The sequence below is a fragment of the Papaver somniferum genome, chromosome 10 (genome assembly GCF_003573695.1).
Source record: "Papaver somniferum cultivar HN1 chromosome 10, ASM357369v1, whole genome shotgun sequence".
Classification (NCBI taxonomy): Eukaryota; Viridiplantae; Streptophyta; class Magnoliopsida; order Ranunculales; family Papaveraceae; genus Papaver; species Papaver somniferum.
In genome coordinates this window covers 59,683,800-59,704,638 of record NC_039367.1, presented here as the reverse complement: position 1 = coordinate 59,704,638, position 20,839 = coordinate 59,683,800, and the positions used below count along the sequence as shown (strand labels likewise).

The 20,839-nt window shown below is 37.7% G+C and overlaps 2 long non-coding RNA genes across 2 annotated transcripts; one reads left to right on the top strand and one right to left on the bottom strand.

Annotated features, from left to right (window-relative positions):
* Positions 1-945: 945 nt before the first annotated feature.
* Positions 946-4,156, bottom strand: LOC113317243. Its single transcript, XR_003343360.1, has 4 exons — positions 4,053-4,156; positions 3,627-3,911; positions 3,010-3,095; positions 946-1,440 (listed from the first exon to the last, which is right to left on the bottom strand). It is a non-coding gene; the product is annotated as an uncharacterized LOC113317243 (long non-coding RNA).
* Positions 4,157-7,940: 3,784 nt separating this feature from the next.
* LOC113317383 lies at positions 7,941-9,960 on the top strand. Its single transcript, XR_003343483.1, has 2 exons — positions 7,941-8,035; positions 9,381-9,960. It is a non-coding gene; the product is annotated as an uncharacterized LOC113317383 (long non-coding RNA).
* Positions 9,961-20,839: the final 10,879 nt, after the last annotated feature.

Here is a 20,839-nt window from a genome sequence, read left to right as displayed (position 1 = left end):
AAATCTCTTGAACGTCTCATTGTCTTCCAGGACTATGCTTCTGCAACTAGAAAAATAATATCATGTTAGGTACATATGCGTCTCAAAGACTAATTCACTAAATATTTTCACATTCGGGTGAGCAATTTTATCAAACACTACATCGCAAAGATAACAAAATCATGATAGATATCATCAAAATTTATCAGACATTAAAATACCATAAATACTTAGAAACAGCAAAACCACAATAACAATCACAGAAATTGCAACCCCATGACCATTTTTCTCATATAAACCAGCTTTAGTGAATTCGGAAACCAATTTCCTATAATCTTTATAAACTTCAAAACTTGATAATTTTTTAAATGCATTAGTAACCCTAATTTTCTCTGGAAAAAAATGATTTTCAGAATCTCAAAATTAAATATAGAAACATTCATGACTTCCTTAGGGTTTCGATTAGATTAGAAGAACATCAAAATATGCAATCGATTTGGGGGGAAAATGAAACCTGACTTTGAAACAATAGATTAGGTTCATGACTTACTTCTCTGAGAGTCTCTGATCATCACACTCTTCATCAAATAGATGTAGTTCACTCGGTCACTCAGTTCCTCTCTATCAATCTTCTCAAACTTCTCGAATCTCTTCTCTAAGTCTTCCGTGTTGGGGTGAAAAACGCTTAGAGAGACTAGAGAATAGAGAAGATTAGGTTCTCCGACAGTCGATAGATAATACCTAGGGGTAGGAAATTACAAGTACACCCCTAAGTTATCGGATATCGGATATTAACCTAACGGAAGCAGCCTATTCCGATACAGTTATCGTTAAGAGGAAATATCCGATAGAATATCCGATTCCGATATCCGATATGTCGGATTAAATTCTATAGGATGTCGGATTTCGGAAATGGATATCGGATATCGGTTATCCGTTGCCAGCCCTACTTATCAGTTAATCTCAAATATTTGTATATATATAAAAAAAAAAAGAAAAAGCCAAGATAATAGTTACAATGTTATACTGATCCATAAACTCTGAACCCATCATCGACTACTATCCCCATGTTCTGCATATTCTTCTTTCGTTGCGGACTGACTTCCACCAGCCCGGCACTTATTCAACATTCTGCCATGTCTTCTTTCTATTTTATCTGGACTTTTTGCCTTTCATTTTATGAAATTTGTCCTCTTATGTTTTCACAGACATCCCGTCTTGCGCCTTATTTTCGTCTTCCTCCATTTCTTTTCCAGCCAATACTTTTATTCCACCTCAATACTCAGATATCTTTCGATGTTTAGGCTCGTCCTCTGTTTTCTGGTCCATCGTTGCTCTTCTCCTCTCTTGCCTCTTCGCCATCCTTCTTTGACCTCTACGTTCCGTGTCGATTTCCTTACGAGTCATTTGTTTCTTTTCTTTTCTGCCATATCCATTTCCATTCTTTGTATCCGCCATTTGCTACATTAATGATGAAATTAGAACTGTCAATGAATTGGTTTTATTATTAAAATAAAAAGTAAACAATGTCCAGGGCTTCCTTAAAATAACATGATATGCAGTAAAATGTATATAACTTCAGTCTGTTTTGTATTCAAAATTTTAACCACATTTACCGTAAGTATACGAAACTTGAAAGAACTCTCTTGCTTCCACTGTCAGGACCGGTATTGCACAAACCTTTTTAGTTATAATTAACTATAAAATGTGGCCAACCATAAAATACTCTTGTTCTTGACATTGATATATACAATATGTTATATACCAAGAAATAGTATCCATTTTTAAAGGACAACATATAAAGTCTGTATAATGACTGTTACCCTACCCATTATATTGTATATGCATATATCTGACCTTACACTCCAAAAATCCGTCCAATCTGTCACTGCTAATTGTCAAGAACAACCACGGTCATCGACTGTTTAGATTTTACGACAACTTACCACCTAATTTTTTATTTCAATCAAATCATTTTCTCTTGTATGTCATTTCACTTCAATTATGAGTTTAAAGAAAAATTGTGACCCCAATTCAGGTAATCAAAAACTGCAGTTGAAATTATGCTCTGACTAACTAATTTGTAATGTAGAAAGTAAATATCAAAAGCAAACCTCAAATTATAGTCAAATTACCATTAGTGGGATGTATTCTATCAATCAGTTAAGAGTTGTTACAGATTTTCAAAATAGAAATTGTAGTAATGACATAAACATCCCCTCGATGCAATTAATCATCTGAAGCATCCTTATCAGTACTGCATGATAATGATGAAACATGAAATTTCATACAACTTCACAGCTGAGTTTTATGTTTTAACATGATTCATTCCTGTTATGTGTTAAGCAAATGCTTCAAACTTCGTAATGTCACCGAAAGAACAATAAACATGAATTTATAGATTGCGCTCAACATACTTTAAGCGGGATTCCAAATCATCGTCATCGACAACCATTCGCCAATGTTTAACAAAAATCTTACACCGCTCATATTTTTTGGGAACCTTAGCGATGTCTAAGTTATCAATTCTCTGATGTTATGAAGTACATAAAGACAATCAGCAGGCAAAAGTACTGGGGTCCTTGCGAAAAACCAATACAAAATTCCAAATTACCTCATTAATCCATGCATTTACAATTTGAAGCATCACCAGTTGTGACACATTCCACAACTGAAAGTGGAGGAGTTTATAAAAATCAAAAAATTGAAAATATTATTCAGAAATGAAACCAAGTTTGGTGGATACAACAGGATCCTGAAGCACCAAGACTTCTTATAAAATCAGCAGTTTTTGCTTTCCCAAATTGTTCTTTTCGTAAATGCTCTAAAGCAAAAATAAAGTTAAGAAAATCAATCAAGATGATTCAATCAGTTGTCATTCGATTTAGGATGACATAATGAGTCAATGACCATAGTAATGCTAAACATTAACTTGAAAATTATATTATTCAAATACTAATGAATTCCAGTAAAATAATGCAATAATACAATGGAAAGTTACAATTAAGAAGAGTCATCAGATCAAATTACCTTGGGTTGTTGAAAACCAATCGAGTGACCCTCTTGAAGTTTAAAACACTTATGAGGGTTTAGTTGTATAAGAAACTGCGCTCCAGCTAACAACAGGATACAAATTAGAGTTATCATCAAATCAAAGCAAATGAGAGAGCTTTGAAATCATCAGAGGAATTTAACAAAGTCCACAAATTAACATGCCTGCAATAGTAAGCACTAAAAAATGAACTGAGATATGTGCCAAACAACATTGTGCAAACAAATTCCCATCAAAGGATACACCTAAAATGTAAGATATATGTGCTTTATTTGGTTTAAACCAATTAAAGATCTTCCTCAACTCAAAAGTAGGAACTCATTTATCAGCCAACTTATGAACCTAAATAGAAAGAACATAAAAGAGATGTTAAGGCCTAAGGGGATGAAACAAATAGAGAAACACCTCAGGTTGGAGATAAAGTGAACACAAACAGATATCAGGTAAAATTAAAATCACCAATCAACCCATATACATAATCAATCAAATAAACTCAATATTGCATATAAAAATAGTTTATCCCTTAAAAAAATTTGTAGAGAGGGAGACGAAAGATGAAGCAGTTCCCTAGAGAACTCCGAACTGATAAACTTACGTTTGGTTAAGAGGATTATTCATAATGGAAATTGATGTGAGTTGGATAGCTCTTCTTTTTTCCCTTCATCTTCTCTTACCAAACCAATGAATCAAAATAAGAAACTTAACAACAGATATACGATTACATCAACTTGGGTCTTAAGAGAAATCTTGAGCATCTTTGTTGTTTTGGTTGAATGTTTTTCGGTGAGAAATCTTCTTCAAATCAGCGGATTTAAAAACTCCAGGTTACCCAATCTGTACCGAACTAACTGAACTCTTGAAATCAACTGAACATAAAGACCTGAAGATGTACACATAAGGTTGGATTTGATTTAGTGGTGGAACTGGAAGAATGAGAGAGCGAGATTACAGAATTCGAGCGATTAACATAAGGGAGAGTTAGGCGTTTCATTATCAATAAATATAAGTGGGAGAAGCATACCATTTGATTTACCTCTACGATTTAAATCCAGTGCAATTCAGAGACGCGTTATAGAGCAGGGAGAAGAGAATAAGAATGAGATCGTGCTATGAAAGACGAACAGTTTTCTCATTAACTAAAACGGAACACATTGGAGATCTTGGTTTCATAGGACCGCCAAACGTGCGAGTAGTAGGGTGTGGCCTACAGAACTATAACCATTGATTTATCTTTTTGAGAACTACAGCCACACGTGTGAGATGTAAGGGGTGGTCTGAGGAACCACAACCCTTGATTTATCTTTGTATGGACAAATTCTGACCACCACTAACACAAACAAACTTATCCTAGCTTTGTTTTCTACTAATGACTAGCCCTTAACCGGTACCGTAACGACACGGGCCATGATGTTGGTTCATTTTTAATATATCGTATAATTTGTGTCCCGAATACTTATCAACTTCTTATGATTTAATACGGGTTTGTCATAAAAATAGTCGGGATTTTCCTCTCTTTTTTTCTTGTTTTTTTCCTTTAATATTTTACCGCCGGAGATTTGCTCAAACGAAAGAAATATAATCTTAACTTCCAATCAATTTTTTATTTAGGTTCATTGCTTATAATGAGATAATGCTCTACATGAACATGAAAGTTTAAATATTTTTTAGAAATATGTCGTTAGCAGCGCTCATCTCAGTGAAATTAACTAATCAATATCGTCCATAAAAGTCTCCCCATGCTACTATTTCGCTCCAGCTGACTCATTTATCATGGTCATGTTGTCGATTCTCCAAATAGGCAGAGAATAATATTTTTTTGCATCGAACGGATGATACAAACTCTCCAATGTGACATGATTTACCTGTAATTTTTCAACACCCATCAGATGACAATGTTTAAAATGTGTACCAATTACCTTTTCGAAGGGATTGTATATATGCAAACCTCTGCCATTAAATCTTCAACAAAATATTGTGCCCAACAGTTCGTCTTAACGAAGGCTTTGGTAACTTCAAAAGTCTTGGACATTTTGTCACTTCCATATGTTCCTACCTTCACTTGGAATACAATCTGGCGACACATTACCTCATAAAGAACCTTGAACACATATTGTACTCCCTGATCCTATTTCAAATTTATAGGTTGTCAATAGATCCTTTACTAAAAGTTGACATCTTCTACATTGAATATTTATAAAAAAAAAATTATGGTATTGTGGATCGTTGCTTTCTAAGATTGTAGTTTTCAAAATTGGTATCTTCAAGTCCCACTGCTTTCTAAGTTTATATATCCTGTTTGTTTTTAACATTTTAGTTAGCCATATTATGTTTGTTACTAACTTTAAACTTGATGTCATCTTCTACTGTAATCGAAATAGTTATACCTCTTTCATTCGTATCAAGTAATCCATCGTATATCCCAACAATTCTTCTACAACAATTCATTTCTTTTGTCGTTTTCGGACCATCAGTAGCCATTATTATCAAACGCAATCTGTCTAATTTTTGTTGATATTATGTATTTGCAATGTTCATTTTTCTTAAATAAATAGATTGTGGAAAAACTAAAAAGAAAAAGAACATGAGTATTTCATCGGGTCTAAGTTACTATATCCAAAATACTCCGGACACTGCTTCTGGTGCCTTGTTTCCTCAAATTCATTGTTGCATTCTAGACAGTACATGCAACATCAATCATTTGCGAAGTGAGCTATTTGCGCAAGTGTGGTCAATGTATCCCTTACCTGTAATAATAACAACAACACGTCAATTTTTTTCAAGGCGTCCAGTTGTAAATGGTATGAATCTAATGGATTTGAATTGTACCTCAATCTTAGATATCACCTTCTTCTCACATAACATAGCAATTGAGGAAAGACAAATCTTGACCACTCTTTACATAGGCAGAGTTAGCCAAACTATGTTTTGAAATTGTCTTACGTGGAAATTATTATTAATCCATATTTTAGTCGGTCCGGCTCCTATCAAAGCCGATCTAATTAATCCTGTAGAAAGTTAATCTTAAATTTTTGACCTTATTTCTTGACCAAATTATTGAAGTATTCTGAGTCATGTTCTGCTATGTGATCTACCCATCTGTATCTACTCTACCTTCTAACCCAGTGAATGAAACCTATACATATTGATCCGTAATTTGATATTGTTGATTTGTAATCAAGAGGTCGCATGATTTGAGAATGTAAAATATAAAAAATATTCTATAAACATCAGAGGCGAAATTTAGATTTATGATTTAGAGTTTTTTATGATGATTTTGATGAACAAACAAATATTTTCAAACAATTGTTGTCTTTGTAAGTAGTTGTCGCGAAACAACTCGACATTGATGGTCTTTCAGGAAAAAAAATGTAATAGTACTTGAGAGAGCGATAATGTTCTCTTACGCTGTCACACCAATTGCTTTTATATAATACGGATACCGTTTCGGTGATCCAACCGTCATGATCATATTTTCTTATACGTTTCGGTATCATCCTCGAAATATTTGATTTTTGTCCTTATCAATGGTGCTAAAAACAACCAATTACATCTTTCACAATACAATGTTGCATGTTTTGTGAAGATTTTTTTTTACTCGGTCAATAAAACTCACTAAAAAGCAAAAACTATTATTATCCAATACTATTACCAACACCCACCACCATAAAAACCATCCACTGCCACTATTTCTTCCACCAATAGCAATGTTACCGCCTCCACCATTCACAAACACCCGCCACCGTTTATACTAACCCTACTTCCACTACCACCATTAGAATTAATATAGCTTTTAGTACAATTATTTATTAATAAAATTATGTATTTATGTTAGATTATTAAAGGGACATTTATAATAGAAATTTAATTAATCATTATGAACAATCAATGAGACACTAATTAATAAAGTATTTAAAAATGGTTTAATTAAACAAATGGAAAATGAGTCATTTGTCCAAAATTTTTTAAAATATGGTTCAAATGGACGAGTAAAAATTAGTATTGGCGAAATGGACACAAAAAAAATAGCAAGGATGAAACTGGATTCATCCTGGCTTAAACTTGAAAAATAGTAAGGATGAAACTGGATGCATCCTGATATAAATTAAAAATAAGAAAAAATATTTGAAAATTGGTAGGATGAAACTGGTTACATCCAGGCTATTTTTATATTTTTGTCCATTTAAACAGTATCAAAATCTAAGTGTCTTTTGCACCCAGAAATTATTAATTTTGGTCTTTTTAACCAATTTTGTGTTAAACAAACCCCATCGATAAATTTATCTTTGCCAAGGACAAATCATGAACACTCTTTACATAGACAAATCGATAATAAATAATTTCATATGTTCTGATCTTGATTCGTGTCGTTCGTTTAGTTATTACATAACATGGCAATTGATTGCACCAATTTTTTAAAATGGACATGTGTTTTATCGAGTTTATTTTAACATTAGAATGATCAGCCACGTTTTATACTTTATAATATGACGTTACATATTCTTTGGCATTACAAAATTAGCATAATATGTTTTTGTTCACCAATACCCTCCACCACTATAAAACCATATTAATCCATTTTTTTAGGGGAAAAATATGGCTAGCCCAATTTTAGAATTTTTTATATTAGGAGCCCACCATTAAGATACCCTATATTAGAAGCCTAAAATTAGTTTTAAAACTACTAATTTTACTATACTGATCTTTTACTATAGTAATTATTTTATTTTTATTTTAGGAATTATCCAATTTTGGTCTACGGTGAAAAAAGTCAAAAAAACCAATAATTTAGGAAAATCCCAAAAATTAAGCTCACCTAGTTTTTATCGTCCCGCAATATCCTCTAGACGCGTGTCATATTCTCTCCATCTGTTTCTTCTTCTTGTTGCTTCTTCTTTCTTCTTTCTTCAAGCTAAACTAAAAAAAAAAAAAAAAAAAAAAAAAAAAACAGAGCTGGTTTTCACGGTAAACTTACTACAAAAATAGAACCCTATTGTGTATTTTTCGGTAAAAATTCTTCTTACTTATCTACTTTTAGTGATAGTGAATTTATCACCACTACGAAAGATAGTAATCGATTGCTTAATCCATGCATGCTTTGATTGTTTGATGATTTGTGATTTAATGGGTTTTCTATGGTTGCGTAAGTTTAAAGATTTAGTGATTGTGTTGAGATTAGGGTTTTTTTTCTTTCTTTTTTTTGGATAGTCCGTGATAATCAAATTAATCATAAGTTTTTGTTTTGTTCAAATTTGTCTACTGAATTGCTCTCATTTAAAACTAATAATGGTCATGACCATATGTTATTCTATTCGAAAGGGAAAAGTAGGAGATGCCAAAACAGGTAAGTAACGGACTATTTTTTTTGACGATTGTGATTTAATAGTTTATTCACTTTTTTCATTGACAGATAAATTGTGATAGATTTACTTATCCTAGATTTTTGTTGTGATAATTGATGTTTTTGATGTAGAAAAAATGTGATAATTATCTTATGATGTGATAAATGGTATTTTGATTTACTGATTTCGGAACTGTGTAGATCATAAAAGACCCAAAATCAATTTTGATTCTCAAGTAGTACCTTCATCTTTTAGAGCTTGTTTCAATAATCCATCAAAAAAACAACAACCTATTTTCACCTAATTAATATCTTCATTACGGCATATTCTTCTTAGCTAAACGAAGAAATATTTTTGATTATCAGATACGGTGAGATCCGTGATCAACAAAATATCTATTATCACATGGTCTTAGACTCTTAAGGTCAGTATGTGGTGTCTTTTGTGTTTTTCTTTGTTTACCGATGTAATGGTGCTACATGGAATTAGCCCCATTGAGTACTGATCTTGCTGTTCTTGGGGTTTCGGATTATACATCAAATTATGTTGATTATTTATGTATGCTTTGGTTAGTCTATTTTAATCTTTGTTGGCTGCTCTATATGTGCGCTTGACATAATGATTCAATGAACTTTTTGTTTATCATTAACCAAATTGCACAAACATGGGTAACAATTTTGTTTTTCAGTAACCATTTTTCATCCTCTTAACTATGCCATAAAAGACAAACATGGGTGATCATTATGTTTTTCCTCTGGGTACTTGATATTCATATGAGATTATTGAAACTTGAAAAGTGAAATTTGCAACTATCACTTGTTTCAGCTATGATAACTGTAATTATCTCTATATATACAAGAAATTCAAGTCAGAGAAATATGCAAATTTCACCTAATTCTATTGTGATAATTGTAATTATCGCTAGCGATACCTGGAAATTGTTTACTTTAAGTGTGATTAATGTAATCATTACCAGTTGCATCTCTTTGATGATTCTTTTTTGAAAACAGGTTCATGTGCAAACCAAAAATGAAGATTGTCAGAGACGATGAGAAAGAAGACAATCAAGATGGAGGCGAAGGCCGCGAAGCTGGTGACGGGTATCTATCATAGCATTATTAGTGTAGATTCAGGATAAAGTTTTCCCATAGCTGCCTTAATACTCGCTAATGAGTCACCATATGGACAAAGATCGTATCACCCATCTGCGCTACACTAGAAAACGGGTTCTTCAGTTCAGGGTGCTGCACTAACTTAATTCATACATAGTCATTGGTGGATCATACATTTTCGGCATAAAATACGTGGAAAACAAATTGGAAAGGACAAACAAAATTGTTCGCGACCATCCACCACAGTTGTTCAACTTAACAAATCGCCAATGTAACAGGGAACTACTGCTCGAGGAAATTTACTGGCAGAAGAGTTGGTGTATAATGCATTTGGTTCAAGACAAGCCATGACACCAGAGGTTTTTTTTTTTTTTTTTTTTACTTTCTCTTAAATTTTCTATTTCTAATCCAACATTTTGTCTTTTGGTTATTTGTACAAAATTTCCTTCAACAATTAATGGTTGAGTATTTGTGCATATACCGTAGTATTCCTTCTAGTAGAATTCCAAAAATTGAATTGCATCTTCAAAACATAAACTTAGCGCGGCCCAAAATGTTTAGAACATATACCTAATATTCCATTGTTATTACTTTATTATGAGTCAGATTGGATAATTGGATCTTTCACCCAAAAAGTTCATTTTTATTACTTTATTTGGATAATTGGATCTTTCACCCAAAAATACTGCGTAATAATGAGAATATATATTATTTTCAGCATGAAATATGTAATAATGATAAATTCAAAATCTTGTTCGCGATAGAAATCGGTGACATAATTGAATCCTTCACAGTGATGTCGTTACCATGTTAAATTATAGGGAAGAACCGGTCGTGAACAGAATGGAAAGAAAGTAAGGCTAAGAGAATATTCTCCCACGACAGCGGGAATCAAGGGAAAATTGGGAGAGAGTTAGACGGGAGTTTAATTAGGGGATGTTGAGACTAAAATTCAACTTCCCTCAACTACGCCCATAAAAAACGCCTGCATTGACCATAATCCAAATCAACCGATTTTTGTTAATAATTAGTTGAACTATTGTTTTTAATAAGCAGTAATTTGTAAAGGTTAATTTAGTCTCACTTAAAATATGAAAACCTAAATTCAATCTAAAGCTAGTAATCTCGATCGTACATCTTGTATTTTGGGTTGGACAAATATACTATCTTATTGATGGGTTTCTAAAAGAGAGATGAACTAAACATGGGTTCCTAAAAAATTTCCACATTTTTTTTATCCACCACCACCTAGTGCCAAAGCCAAGGGTTGATTAACCTGGCTCTAACCCCTTAAATTTTTAATAACTACGTGAATTTTTTAGTTTATTTTATAAATAGTATTATGTCCATATATATTTATGGTTTAGTCCACCAAAATTTACATGTTTCTTTTTTTTTAAAAAAAAGTAGGCCTCCTCAATGTCAATTTTTGACTCCACCACTGCCACCATCACTGCCGCCCACCCTATGTAGGTTGTTGGACGCAATTCTAATTTTCAATCACAAATGCCATTATGAGGTTTAGATTGAATAAAATATCGTCAATTGATTGGTTTCATTATTTTTTTTTCCGTCTATATATTCTTTTTTGTATTGCAATCAATTTTATTTTAACATTAAAAAATCATGATTTATACGATATAGTACCAAAGATAACAGGGGTATCATTTGGGTGATCCAACTACGATCATGAAAATATTATCTTGTATGATATCATTTCGGAAATATATGGTACCTTCCTTTATCAAAAGTGTTAAAAACAACCAACCACATCTTCCACACTACGATGTTATCGATGTTGTAACGGCAACATAAAATTAATATTGTCCATCACTACTCATCAGCACTCACCGTCACTACTTCTTCCACCAAAAACCAGGGGCGAAGCTAAGATTTTGAGGAAAGAGGGAGAAAAAACTCTTGGCAAGTTGGATACATGTGAAAAATGGACTTCGTATCCCATTTTATGATAAAAGAACAAAAATAAATATAATCGTGCTTGGCGCCGCCCTTAACCACCACTAATCTTTCGGCCTCCACCTCTTCTACTACTCATTGTCGCCAAAAATGTCTATTGATATTATTTATCAAAAATTACTTATTAATGGAAATACATATTATAATTAATTAAGAAAACATTTATAACTAAAAAATGATTAGTCATTTATTATGAGCAATTAGTGAAACACATATTAATAAAACACTTTATAATGAATAGATTATTTATAATGTGCAATTAGTAAAACACTAATTAATAAAGCAATTATGATATTTAAGTCGAACAAACCAACACCGTTGATTTATCGTTTCTATTAATTCCAACTAAGGTGGAACACCGGTTATAGGCAACTCTTATAACACAATAGGTCATGAGTTCGAACCTCCCCGTTATAATTTTTGAAAATCCATATCTTGACTTGAGTATTCATTTTTCATTCATAATATTGGAACTAATGTCACGCGTGCGAGTTGTAGGGGGTGGTCAGGAGAACCACAACCCTTGATTTATCTTTGTCTGGACAAATCCTGACCACCACTAACACAGGCTAACTTATCCTAGCTTTGTTTTGTACTAATGATAGGTAATGAGTCCAAATTTGTGCACCCCTCTAAAACCGGGGCGCACATTCCTCCCATCTCTATTGGAGGAATTAGGTGGTCAAAACCAGTTTGACTTTACTCTCTCACATACAATAAAATCAGAAAACTCTTCTCTTTTTTCCTTTATTCATTCTTGTCTAGTTGTCTTGGAATCGAATAATCTGAAGAGTTGATTTCAGTAAAAAAAAGAATCTTCTTCGAATTGTCTATGGCTTTTTTTTATGTTTTGGATCTACTAGGGTTCAACTCTGGAGAAAAGATTACTAACAGGAAATTGAAGTTTATACCAATGGATATGAAATTTGGGTTTTTAAATTTACAAGGAATTTAATCGATTGGGTATCTGATAATCATCATAGTACAATCAGTTTTACATCCACTACTGGTTTGATATAAAAATCATCAGTACCAAAACCAGCGAAGACCAATAACCTAGATTTATTGAATTTGATCGCAACACCGCTTAATGAAGTTTTTCTTCCGTTTCTTTTAGAGGTGTTGATGGTGGTTTTTAGTTTAGAGTTAAAATCGTAAAACCTTAGTCAAACAGTGACGTCACACTTGAGTAATAATTTCGCCACTAGCACATTTATTAAACCATTCAACATGTCTGCGTAAAATTACTGGGTACCTTTTTTTATGTAAATGCCATGCTCCACGGCAAAGCCCTCGGTACTTACTGGCATCATCTCTACACATACCAGCCGCGCATGCTAGCAAAATGTGCCAATCACGCGTGCCACATATTTTAAATTAGGGTTCGACACGCTAAACCCTAATAGTCATATCTCCGCGCCAAAGGCATGCCAACCATGCCAGCCGCACCACCGTGCCAATGGCATGCCATGGCAGCCACATCTCCGCACCAAAGGCATGCCAACCATGCCAGCCACATCTTCGCGCCAAAGGCATGCCAACCATGCCAGCCGCACCACCTTGCCAATGGCATGCCATGCCAGCCACATCTCCGCGCCAAAGGCATGCCAACCATGCCATCCACACCACCGTACCAATGGCATGCCATGTCAGACACATCTCCGCGCCAAAGGCATGCCAACCATGCCAGCCGCACCACCGTGCCAATGGAATGCCAACCAAATCTCCGTGCCAAAGGCATGCCAACCATGCCAGCCGCACCACCGTGCCAGTGGCATTCCATGCCATCCACACCTCCGCACCGAAGCCATGCAGGCCATGCCTCCATGCCGCTGGCTGCCAAACGAAGGGTTATAAAAATCAACGGCCACCCTTCCTTCTGAGATGCAAATCTCAGCCGTCCAAGTTCGCCACCAAACGCGTGGCAACTTTTGGCCCAACGCCAAGCCCTAATTTTGGCCGCGCCTAAATTATGCCAAAACCCTAATTTTGGCCGCGCCTAATACTATGCCAAAATCCAAGCTTGGCCGCGCCTAAACCATGCCAAAGTCACGCCGGCCATGCCTCAATGCCGCTGGCTACCAAACGAAGGGTTGCAACAATCAACGACCACCCTTCCTTCTGAGATGCAAATCTCAGCCGTCCAAGTTCGCCACCAAAGGCGTGGAAACTTTTGGCCCAATGCCAAGCCCTAATTTTGGTCGCGCCTAAACTATGCCAAAACCATAATTTTGGTCGCACCTAAAACTATGCCAAAATCCTAGCTTGGCCGCGCCTAAACCATGCCAAAGCCACGCCGGCCATGCCTCCATTCCGCTGGCTGCCAAACGAAGGGTTGCAACAATCAACGACCACCCTTCCTTCTGAGATGCAAATCTCAGCCGTCCAAGTTCTCCACCAAAGGCGTGGCAACTTTTGGCCCAATGCCAAGCCCTAATTTTGGATGCGCCTAAACCATGCCAAAACCCTAATTTTGGCCACGCCTAAAACTATGCCAAAATCCTAGCTAGGCCGCGCCTAAACCATGCCAAAGCCACGCTGGCCATGCCTCCATGCCGTTGGCTACCAAACTGAGGGTTGCAACAATCAAACGGCTAGCATTACTTCTGAGATGCAAATCTCAGCCGTACAAGCTCGCCACTAAACCAAATGACTTGTGGCAACCTTTGGCTACGCTGCCAACTCTTTGGCCACGGCGCACACTTAGCTATGCCAATTCTATGGTCACGACACCAAACCCTAATTAGCCAAGCCAAGAGCATGCGCAAGCCATGCCAGCACCGTGGCCACGCCACTGGCTACCAACGGAACGTAACCACAGTCAAGGGCTAACCTTCCTCTCAAGATGCAAAATCTCGACCGTCGAAGGTCACCACCGAGCCGGCAAGCCTCCCAAGCTCAACTTTCCAAACAATAGAAACATGCTACACAAAACACACGAGACATCAAAACATGTCACGAGGTTTACAGCATGCGGCGTACACCACGCCCTTTACAATAAAGTGTCATAAGAGTGAGGCGGTTAGTAAATACAATAAGTAATGGTGAAATGTGTCCTTCATTATGGAAACATCAATTCCAGGCGTTACCGCTTTCTTCCATTTACTCAACCGTTTCCACTTTTTACGAGTCCAGGGTACGTTTTGTTGCGACTTGTATAAATAGGTCTCACCTATTTCCACCAAAGGATAAGTTTTTGGTCAAGAGAATACAACACTCAGAAATCACTTGTTAACTTTCTCGTCCGTTAGCTTTCTACTTTCTGATACAAGTCGTCAAACAACTACTCTTCCCGAATCAACTATTCTGGTCTCAACACTCTCTCTGCTTCCCTTCCTAGACCAACCCTTCTCCTTCACTTTGTGACCGAAGCAAGTCTAGAACGGCTATTTCTTGGTTTAGGACGGATTTGTACAGATTGATCTCTCGAATCAAAGTACTCCCTTGCAATACATTGTTTAGGGTTTAGACTCGTTTCTCACCCACACACTCGAAATTACCAAAATCAGCAGAAACTGTTTTCACCCTCAAACAATTGGCGACCACAGTCGGAGATTAATCTATCGGTCACAATATCATTTCCCGATTTCCGATTCCATCTTTTCAACCCAGATATCGAGATGATGGAAGCAGAATAGCCGCCGCCTCGGTTATCAGACGACTCTGGAATGACTGGGGACTTTGGAATGATTGGGGACTTTTCACAGTCACGGCGCCACCGCCCACAAAAACTCAGATTTACATCCGGGAGATCCATTTTGTTGGGAGACTCTAAAAATCAAGTAAGTCTCGTCAGACGAGTTGCATGTTCTACGACCTAGAATTTTCACATAGATAGTAGAAACTGACAGCCATGCTATCCCCATGTTTCATCCCATACTTTCTACTAACAACACGACATTCACAACTCCATGACTCTCCTGGGGTATTCATGCCACATATAGTCATAACCAAAAACAACATTATTCTAAAAAAAACAAAACAATTCATTCCAAAAGAATAATCCAAAACCCTCATAGGAGATGATTATCTATCAATTCAAATCGAACCATGAACCAGGCGCTCTGTTCGCCTTTCAAAAAAGAAACCTAAATAAAGAAGTCCAGAAGACAGGAGTACATTCAAAGAAAACCATCTAGTAATGGCTTGCTCTTCTTGGAGAAAGCCTCCTTCGTGCTTTCGAGACCCCCGGTTTCAGCTTCAGCTCCGTGGACAACCTTTTGATCTCCGCCTCCTGCTGTGCGACCTCATCCGCGAAAGGGCCTTCAGCCGCCGTGGTCTGCAACTTTTCAATCTCAGAGAAACCTTCAACAAACCAGGGAACATTGAACCAGTGGTCTACGCACACATCACGATGAAACTTCCATCTTGAGACCACGTCCTAAGAAACGGTATGGCCAGTCACTTTGCACATGTCGTCAATCGAAGATAAAGCTTCCTCCACACGCTTGACCAGCGCAAACCGACTAGTAACCTTTTTGGTTGTGGCGATGTGTCCATACCTTTCCCATATCTTGGTATATAACGTCTCGCATTTGGCTGGCACGCTGAAGCCGCCGATCAACACATGATCTGGATAAGGAACTAAGTATGGAGGAGCGAAAACGGCGCCCGCAACCGAACCGGCAACTAGCAAGGGATTCCTAACTACAATGGTGTCAGCGGTTGCTGGAGCACTCTCCGCTACTTGAGACGCAACAACATATTCATCTTGATCGACCTCCATTTCCGAGTCGTCAGGCGCAGCTTCCACGGTTGGAGACAAAGCTTTATCTCCATGGTTTTCCACCTCGGGGCCATCTTCAGGAGCGGGTTCTCCCTGCGATATCGTGGTTTAGACATTTTTCAAAAAAAAAAGAGAGAGAGAAAAGAAGAAGAAGAATGCGTGGAAGACTCACTGATTCACTTTCAGACTGACTAGAAGAAGACTTAGCGTTGCTGTTGGAAGAGCTATTTTCATCATCACTAGATTCCGAGCTTTCCTCCTTTTCGAGCTCTTCTTCACCGCAAGAAGGCTCGGCATTGTCACCCTCTGCCGCGAGAGCCGCCGTTCTCTGAGGCTCAGCATTTCCACCCTCTGCTGCGAGAGACGCCGTTTTCCGACTACGTGCAAGCTGGGAAAAGGCGTTCACGCCCTGGTTAAGGAATAAGGAAAGATTTTCAATAACGAAAGAAGTGTACAATCCGACTGAGTGGGAAAGAAAAGAATATATACCCGAACTTTGGAAGAACTAAAAGTCACAAGGGCCGTTGAATCTGATCGAAAACCACCCGCGCGATCTTTCGACCTTCGCTCTTTCTTTTGGGGGCTGTTCGTGTCCGTGTTAGGAGATTTCCGTTTGGGAGAGGAAGGATCCCTTAACAATGGATGTCTTGCTAAAGTTGCAGCAGAAGGCTTACCACAGGTATTGTTTCACTACGTCATTCACGAATCCATGAATGGCAAGGAACTCGTCCTACCAGAATATGTTATACTTAGAAGTTGTTGTCGGTTTTCGTGCCGAGAGCAAGAAGGGAAGACTTATACCCGGCGCAAGAGCACTAGCATCAAGAGCAGCTGGCAACAAGTATTCTGGAACGACCGACTGACGAGAGAGCGGGACCCCTTGGTCATATCCCATATGTCGAGCCGCCCTGTCAATGTTGCAAGAGATTGCCTGACAATATCCTCGAAAGAAAGACGGTACATAACCAGGCGTGCAATTTCGCATGAACACAACCTCCCCAATGCTCGTATTCTTTTCAGAAAGCAAAGATGTATTAGGAACAGAGGAAAAAGTGTCTATTTGAACTATGAATCCATGCACTGGAGCCCATGGACGAAAGTTGATTGTGTAGGAGTTGTCAAGGAAGTCAACCAGGTTCGAGCCAGATTTTGGGCGCCTGTTCACCCAGCGAAGTATCCTAGAACCTCCCCAAGACTCGAGAAGTAAAGCCATCTGTTTGGGAGCGCACTTATCGAAATGCTCCCACAACCATGCTTGAAGAAAAGCAACATGGATGTACGAGTCCACTTTCATGTAGCCGTTTGAAGCACGCATGTCCGCAACCAGATGATCCAAATGTGTGTACAGAGAACCAAGAAACAAGCCGCCAATGGGGAGAACAACACCTTTCGCTAATCTGATGGCAAACTTAGTGAGACCCTGTCTTATTTCCTTCTTACCACAGTCGTCGTCAAAAATGTCCATGGATAACTAAAGAACCAAAAATGCCGCGACATGAAGCGTACTATTCTTTTGATCTAGCTCCGACTCATCTGGGAACCATTGAGACACCCACCAGCTGTAGAAACACCTCGTCTTGTTTTCCTTCCAGACAAAGCCTTTTGACTTCGCAAGGAGAGCAGAGTGCATTTGTTCTTCATCTTCAGACAAGGTGGCAGGCCCGAAGGGGTGTATAAAAATGAAGCGAAGTGAAACGCGGGCCTACAGTAATACCGCAAGTGCACGGTCGTCAGTTGTAGCTCGTGCAAGTACGGGTCGATCCACAGAGATCGGGTGTGTTTTGGAATTTCTAGCTATTTTGGGTTCTAAATTTGCTAATGGGCTTTGAATACCAAAGGGGTCTTGAATATCAATGGGCTTTGAATACCCTTTGGAACTGTTGGGCTGAACTGAGCTTGGGCTCAGAAATGTGGACTATGGGCTTTAGGTCTTAAACTTTGTTTTGGGCTTTTGGGCTCAATGGGATTGAGCTATGGGCTTGAGTGCACAGCAGAGCAGATGCAAGCAGTAGCAACAGCTTGGCAGAGGCAACACAGCAGCAGGCACCAGCAGCAGCAGTACTGGAGAAAGAAGTGGCAGCAACAGCTGCAGCAGAACAAGCCAAAGGAAAACAACACAGTGGCAAATACCTAAGCCACAGAGCAGTGCAAGCAAAAACTAAACAGCAGGGCAGTGAACTAAAGAAGCAAAAGAGTTGCAGGGCAGTGAACTAAAGAAGCAAAAGATAATGCAATAAAGAAGATGGCTAACAAAATAAACAAAAGGAAACACACACAGGGCAACACATGGCAGAAGCAAAGAACAAAACAAGATAACCAAGGCCTAAGGCCAAGGGCAGGGATGTGGTGAAGCTGAAATGAAGCAAGGCTAGGCAGAATACAGGCAAACAAATAGAATGGGAAGAAAACTAGCTTGCTATGAGCACTAGTTTCTCCCAATGCTCAATCAAAGTGCAACCTAAGCATACACAGGGAATGGCAAGAAAATCAGCTTGCTTTAAGCACTGATTTCTTCCATTACACAATTAGTTCAAAGCTCTAAGATATCTAGCCTAGCATTCCAACAAATGTGACAGCAAATTACATAAAACAGTGAACATTACATGGCAGTGAGCAGCAACACACATGAACATAACTAACTGACTAACAATGATCAAAACTGAAATACTAACAGGAATTAATTTAACCTAACATGATACTTAACACATTAACATTAATAGTGAATAACATAAGCAAGAAATTAACAGTGACAAAGTAAGAACACATAAGCACATTTAACAGTGAAACATGAAATTGAAAATTAACAGGACATGAAAGTCCTGGATGTTGGCTACTCCAAGCATGGTTTCTAACACAACCCATAGTACCAATTTATACCCAATTACATCATTAGGGTTTTCCCCAATTTTCCCCCAAATTCAGTGAAATTAGGTTTTGCAAATTACCTAATTTTATGGCACAATTCCTCCCATGTGCGACGACCCATTCTTCCTCTGACGCTCCTGCTGCTATCCACGCCTCCAATTGCTTCATCTATCAATCTAATTCACCAAATCCAATCCTAACAGTGAAGAGGATGGTGGAGTTGTTGAAATAGAGTAATAGGTGATAGGGGTGATGATAGTAGTGATGGGTTGTGGTTGTTGTGGAGAGTTGGTGGTTTGGTGGCTGTTGCAGGAGTGGTGGTGATGATGGTGGTGCGGCAGGGAAGGAGGTGGTTCTGCAGAGAGGGGGGTGATGGTGGTAGATGGGTTCGATAGAATGGGAGAAGGGAGTTGTTTGGTTAGGTGGTAGGGCTCGGGTGATAGAGTGTTGAGCGAATCCATCTAGTCTTGATGTTTCGTGAGATGGGCCGCGAGATGCGAAGCTGGTAGGTGAATCAGACGGTGATGCGGAGTGAAGCTTGTAGCGACCGCTAGATTTTTTGATACAACGAAATCAACGATGCCAGATGGAGTTAGGTGTTGTAGTGTTAGGCGGAGATATCAAACTTTGATGCACAGCAATGGAACGAACGTTGGATTCAACTACCATCTAATCTGAAGGCTTGGAATTTCAGCGCTGTGGTGCTTGGCAGAGACTTCAGATTTTGATGCTCTATGCAGGAGCGACCGTCGGATGCTTCTGAGAAATGATCTGATGGCTGAGAACGGAGGCGCTTTTGTGTGTAGAAAATGAGGTTGTGCGCACCATTCTTCGCGGTTTCCTTGCGTAATTTCTCCCGGCTTTTCACTACTTTTCTGCTCTTTTTGCCCCGCGACTCATCCGAACTTTATTTATTACCTAAAAATGCAAAATTAATTAATAAAAATATTTATTCTTGAAAACAATGAAAATAAAGAATATGGGATAAAATGTAGAATTAATGCATAAAAGATGAGTTAAATGCCAACAAAAAGGGATAAATATATGCAATATTTGGCACTCATCAAATACCCCCAAACCTGAATTTTACTTGTCCTCAAGTAAAACAAAACTAAGGAAATCCTAACTATACCACTGTCGCTGGTCTCTCGAATGCATTTAGCGTATGCACTAAGCCTTTTAAACCACTAAGTGTCCCTAGTGGACGAGTTAAGTCTCGTGAAGGTTTACCAGAGGTGTGCCTACAAAACCTAAGGAAAAAATATAAGCTCAGATTCCATCAAACGTGACATGTGCAAAACAGTTAAGCTCACAGCAAAATGGAGATGTCAATCTAGCTATCGAAGGCACAATCCTAGCACTGATAACAAATAAGGACATGTGATAAGAGTGTAAAGTGTATCTACACATGTGTAAAGAAAGATCTGAAGTCATGACTACTAATCACCAAGAGATAGTTTCTCAGGCTAAGAACTGAGGTCGAAATCTAGCTAGCTGTCCGGACTTTACGAGAATTGTGAATGAGTTGGAGGTATTTCACAATTGCTCGCGTTGTACATCAATGGCATACACCCTTCCTTGCTTATTACAAAAAACAACAAAATAACTCTTTACATGACTCTTATTTACATTGACTATTCTCTTTTTATTTTTGGAACAAGAGATGATGGAATACTTGATTTTTTTTGTATTTTTCTGATATTTTTTTCTCTTTTTTTTTTTTTTTTTTTTTTGAATATATACATCGTTCTTTTTTTTTTTTTTTTTTTTTTTTTTTTTTTTTTTTTTT